Source organism: Gouania willdenowi, chromosome 14, assembly GCF_900634775.1.
Source record: "Gouania willdenowi chromosome 14, fGouWil2.1, whole genome shotgun sequence".
In the NCBI taxonomy this organism is placed as follows: domain Eukaryota; kingdom Metazoa; phylum Chordata; class Actinopteri; order Blenniiformes; family Gobiesocidae; genus Gouania; species Gouania willdenowi.
The window spans coordinates 3,215,233-3,221,232 of NC_041057.1; positions in this window are offsets into that span (position 1 = coordinate 3,215,233).

The following is a 6,000-nucleotide window of genomic DNA, read 5'->3' on the forward strand; positions in this document are numbered from 1 at the left end:
CCAAACAGTAGTTTAGTCCACTGTGCTGGACTTCTTTTAGTCTCTTCTTCTCATTCTTCTTTATTTCCGGTATCTAAGCCATTGAGAACACGCATCAGCGTCATTTGACGTCACATCTGCAGAACTGCGCGGGAATTTTGTGCCCAGAACAGCAGAACAAAATGTATGACACAATCTGTTCAATGCAATAGGGAGAAATCAACCATTAGTATATTAGTATTAAAATACTTAACGTTTATTTTTTCACAAATCCTGCCCTATTGGTCCTTTAAGAGTGATTATTGGTTGTTAGTTTTTTTCTCGTCAGTGGTTTCCACCGTGTTGGATAGACTCCATGTGAGCGTCCAGTTTACAGCACAAAACAGGTTTGTTCAGCTTAGACTTTAGGTGTGTCACCAACAATAAAAACCCAGCAAATATACGCATACAAACACGCACACACACACACACACACACACACACACACACACACAGAGTGGGATGTCCTGAAAGCTGAATGTTAGCCACAGGGTTTCATGCTATCTGATATTTACTAAAGTCTAATTCAGTTGTTATTTTGTCTTATTCTTAAAGCTAATACCCGGAGTTTCTGACAAATCTATGTTTATGAATCATTCTTTTGAAATTCATAAAAATATCTAACTATTCTTTTACTATGGTCTACTGCTGGTGGTCATTCATATACATTAATGTATATAAGTCCCGCCTTCGTCCTATAGACCCCTATACAAATGGAAACAACCGCCGACTGCGCCCAGCCAATAGGCTTCTACTTCCTGTTTCTGAGACTGTCAATCAAAGTGAATGTGGAACTGTGCACGGAAACAAGGCCGCACGTCACAACAGCACGTGACCCATAGACATATAGCAACGCGACATTGTTATGTTACGCGATGAGCATGCAGAAAAATAGAGGCGTGGCTTCTAGTAGATTGGCAGAGGCAGGGGGAGGAAGTGAGGCTGTTTAGGGCGGGGCATCGAAACGTTTCTCAGAAACTCCAGATATCAGCTTTAAGTAATAAATCTATACTATAATGCAAGAAAGGTCTGCACGTGTAGATAGATAGATAGATAGATAGATAGATAGATAGATAGATAGATACTTTATTCATCTCCAAGAGAAATTCACAGTTCCAGCAGCTTACAGGGAACACAGGGGCATGCAGGGAAAGTACAATGTAGAAATTTAAAAATTTAAAAATTTAAAACAGTGCAAAGAAAGTACTAAGGTAAAATATAATGGTATAAAAACGAAATACAGTATAGTGTCTGCCAGTCCAGTTCAAGTGCAGTTGTGCAGATGTGTGTGTGTGGAGTGAATATCTAATGAAAGAATGAAAAACACACAACATGACTATATAAACACACATTAAAATGAATACCAAAATTCACAAAAGAAAAAACACACAAAAATGACTAAAATAAACACACAAAACCCTCAGATCAGATACAGTCACATTATTGTGTCCCTGATGTGATAGAAGTTGTGTCTCTCTACACTGTGTGTGTGTGTGTGTGTGTGTGTGTGACTACTCTTCCCTCTAATAAAACACTGACCTATTTAGTGTCAGTCAGTCAGTGAGAGCCTTTCTTAAAACAAGCAGCTTCTACCATCACACAGAGACTCTTCTGTCAACACCATAAATCAACTGTGTGTGTGTGTGTGTGTGTGTGTGTGTGTGTGTGTGTGTGTGTGTGTGAACTGAAATAACTCTTCCGCAGCTTAAAAAGGGGAAATGATATCGGTCATTGATATTAAAGCTGTGAGATAAAGCAGATTATTATCAATCCATCATCAATAAAGCAGATTATTATCGATCCATCATTGATAAAGCAGATTATTAACAATCCACTACTACGTGCTTCTGTTTGTCATATATTCATATTTATACAGCGGTATCTGAAAGGAAAGGTGTCTAAAGGAATCCAGGGAAGCAGCAGGATTTCCATGACTTCCATGAAATATTCATCTATCCATGAAGAGCAGACATTTTTCCGTCTCGTTCAAACATTAATGGTTGAAATTGAAAGTTCCAGCACAAGAAGAGGAGGAGTCTATGATCTGGAGCCCATGGTAGTCCAGTAATGGAGGAGGGGTGGGGGACTCTTCCAATCCCAGCGTCTATAATCAGGACCTCATAATTTATAAGTGTAATAAATGTCTTTGAAGTCATTATTTATATAAACTTTAAGCCGTGAGTCATCATTATGTCACAGTTTGTCTCTCTAAGGTAACTGTAATTAAACGCCAAGTTAGCAAATATAAATAAAACATATTCACTTTATTAACAAAGACACTTTGAGACTTTAGGAAAACTATTATTATTATTATTATGAAGAGGAAATACACAAAAAGACAACAATAATATACACAAGTACTACAACAACACAGAAAACAACAGAAACAAGGGAGTAAAATACACAAAATACCAACAAAAATACACCTAATAATAACAGACACACAAAAATGACTTAAAAAATACATTAACTAAGGTAAAATTATACACAGTGAGAATAAAAATACACAAAACAAAAAAGAACAACAAAACCACACAAAATGAAAGAAAATACACAAAAAGAAAATAAATTAACACAAAAATCACTTCAACAACACATTAACTGAGGGAAATTATACAAAGAGACAATGAAATTATCATGAAATTACACAAAAATACACAAAACAAAACATCTACAACAAAAACACACAAAATGAAAAAAAAATACACTCAACAAAAACAAAAAAATACACAAAATGATTCCAAAAATACTGTGATAAAAGTGCCTTATCTCTAATATACATTATGTATTTAAATACCGGTACAAACATCACAAAGATAGAAACCTTGGTTGTTTTTTTAACCATAGAAATGTCAAATCTGCTTTTGTCCAAATATATGTTTTCTCTTGTTAAGCGGTAATAGTTCAGCAGATTAGTAAAAAAAAATCCTTCACTCTGGTATAAAAACATGACATTTGGCACAGATTCTCTCTAACTAAGGGCCACTATTTTAGAAAAAAGCATTCCCTACTCAAAAATTCACGGCCACCATTGCTATTGAACGGAGGTGAAAGTCCAAACATGTGTATATCTCCTGGGTAAAAACTTCCAAAAATCCCAAAATGCTCAGATCTGGTCAAAACAAGGTGTCGGTGGAAACGCCTTTTTCCAAAATAGTGTCGCAAAAATATACAAAATTACAGAAAAATACACAAATTGCTTCTAAGAATATACAAAATGGTCCCAAAAACCCACAAAACAACAACAAAAAGACATAAAATGACTCAATAAACTCACAAAATTACAGAAAAATACACAAAATTATTCATAAAAACACACTAGATGAGGCCAGACACACAATAAAACAACTAAAACACACAAAATGACTTTATGAACACACCAAAACGAAAGAAAAATGTGCAAAAATGGTTTTAAAAGCGCACAAAATAGCTCTAAAATCATCTAAAATGACAGCAAAAAAAAACACACACACACACAAGGAATCCTTAAACATACAAAATTACAGAAAAATACACTAAATTATTCTTAAAAACACACTAAATGAGGCCAGACACATAATAAAACAACAAAAACACACAAAACAACAGAAAAATAGACAGAATGATTCTTAAAAACACACAAAAAGAGACCAGACATGCAAACACCACAAGGAAAATACACAAAATGACTACAAAAACACACACGAATGATAACAAAAATACATAAAAACACAAATAAACCTTTGTTCTCTCCTGTATTAATGCTTCCATTGCTCATTATTTGAAATGCAGACTTTGAAACCCTTCGTAGCCTCTAATACACATCTTTAATCTGAATAAACAAGTGAATAATTGAGTATCTGTGCAAAATGTCATGCTTTTATAGCAAAGTGAATGATTCTCTTGAAATATGTAATGAATCTGCTGCACGACATCTCTGAGTGAGGTTTTTCCCCTGGAACTATTTGTAAAAATATTAATTTATCTGAGTTAAAGGGATCAGTAACAACTACTAACTACAACTAATTATCTGTAAAAATGGTGTGTTAATGTGACATTAGGAGGCTCTTAGGTTGTCAATGTTTTCATAAATCAAAGTTTTAAAACCGTTTACAGCTATTTTTACAGTAATACTACATGTTTGTTTCCTTCAGAGAACCAATAGCGTCTCGCGATAAAAAAAAGGACAAATCACATGATTCGTTACAACAAACAGGAAACTCCAAACTTCCAGATAAAGCAGATTAATATTTCACTTTCTATTTTTAGTCGAGTCATGAGCGTTGTGTGTTTTAGTGGTGTTACTATAAAAGGCTTGAATCATGAACATGATGACACACAATCACTGTTCCTCCACTTTAGAAGCTCAGCTATTAAAGAACTGCTGATTCACATTCACACTCACTTCCACCTCTAAACGACAGCTTAGAGCACGGCATCATGGGACATGTAGTTATCATATGAATCCAGATTATCACATTGTTTTGTTTCCAGATTAACTACTTCTCTATGGTTTGATTACATGTTGAAAATATGAAATACGTCATAATAAAGAATCAAAAAAAATATTACATAAACAAAAAGTTATATTTTATTGATTGAAAGAATGAAATAATCTTAAATAGCGCCAGAATATTTGCATTTCCCAAAGAAAATAAAAGTGAGGATGCATGGGCTGACCCGCGTCACACTCCATTAGCTTAGCATTAGCTAGCATTAGCATACATTTGTATTAGCATTAGATTAGACTTATAGATAATCATAATGGAACTGCTACAATAATGCCTGACATACATTATGGTCCCTGATCTACTTTATTTAAAAGCCTTTAACAACGTTTGAGCTTCTTTAAACCAGATGTTTTCAAACTTGGGGTCAGGACCCCATTTGGGGCTGCAAAACACTGGGAGGGGGGTCACCAGAAGCCTTAAAGACCCTAAGAATATATATAATTTAACAATTTGAGCCCATTTTTGTTTATTTTTTACCCTCTTTCTGCAACTGCACCAAACTTGCCATATTTTAACCTGTTTTTATCACTTTTTCATTCCATATTTTTGCTCCTTCTAATGCATTTTTGCTACATTACTCCCATTTCTGCCACTTCTCTATAAAATGTCAATGTCTTTTTTCAGCACTTTCAAATCCTTTCCACCACTTTTCACCTAATGTCACATACTGTATGTTGACCCATTATTGTTACCTTTTAACCTCTTTTCACCATATTTCATGCTTATTTTTTTGCCAGTTTAACCACATTCATGATTTGTCATGCCCATTATTTGCCAGTTTATATTAATTGTTCCAATATTGACACTTTAAATCCTTTTTACCACTTTTTCTGTCCTTTGTTGTCCACTCTAATTTAACTTTTAACCAATTTCTGTGGTTTTTAAAATCCCATTTCACCATTTTTGTTCACTTTTAACCCATTTTATTTCTGATTGAAATAAGGATTTTTTTTTAACTATTTGAGCCCATTTTGTTTATTTTTACCCTTTTTCTCCAACTACACCAAACTTGCCATTTTAATCTAATTTAATTGCTTTTTCTTGCCATATTTTTGCTCCTTTTGATGCATTTTTGCTACATTACTCCCATTTTTACCACTTCTCTATTAAATTTTAATGCATTTTCTGCACATTCTTTCCACTTTCAAGACATTTTCAGCACTTATAAACCCTTTCCACCACCTAATGTCACATATGTTGACCAATTATTTTCATATTTTGTGCTTAACCACATTCACAATTTGTTATGCCATTACTATTCTAATTTACAACTCTTAACCAACTTCTGTGGTTTTCCACCTTTTTTGGTCACTTTGAACCCATTTTATTTCTGATTAAAACAAGGATTTCCATCTTTAAGATGACTATAATAATACTAAACTACCTGGATAACAGTGGATATTATTCAGATGAATAAATAAATGTGTTTATCACAGATTCATAGAACAATGGACCATCATTTTACTGACTTTATGGATGGACCCCAAAAATC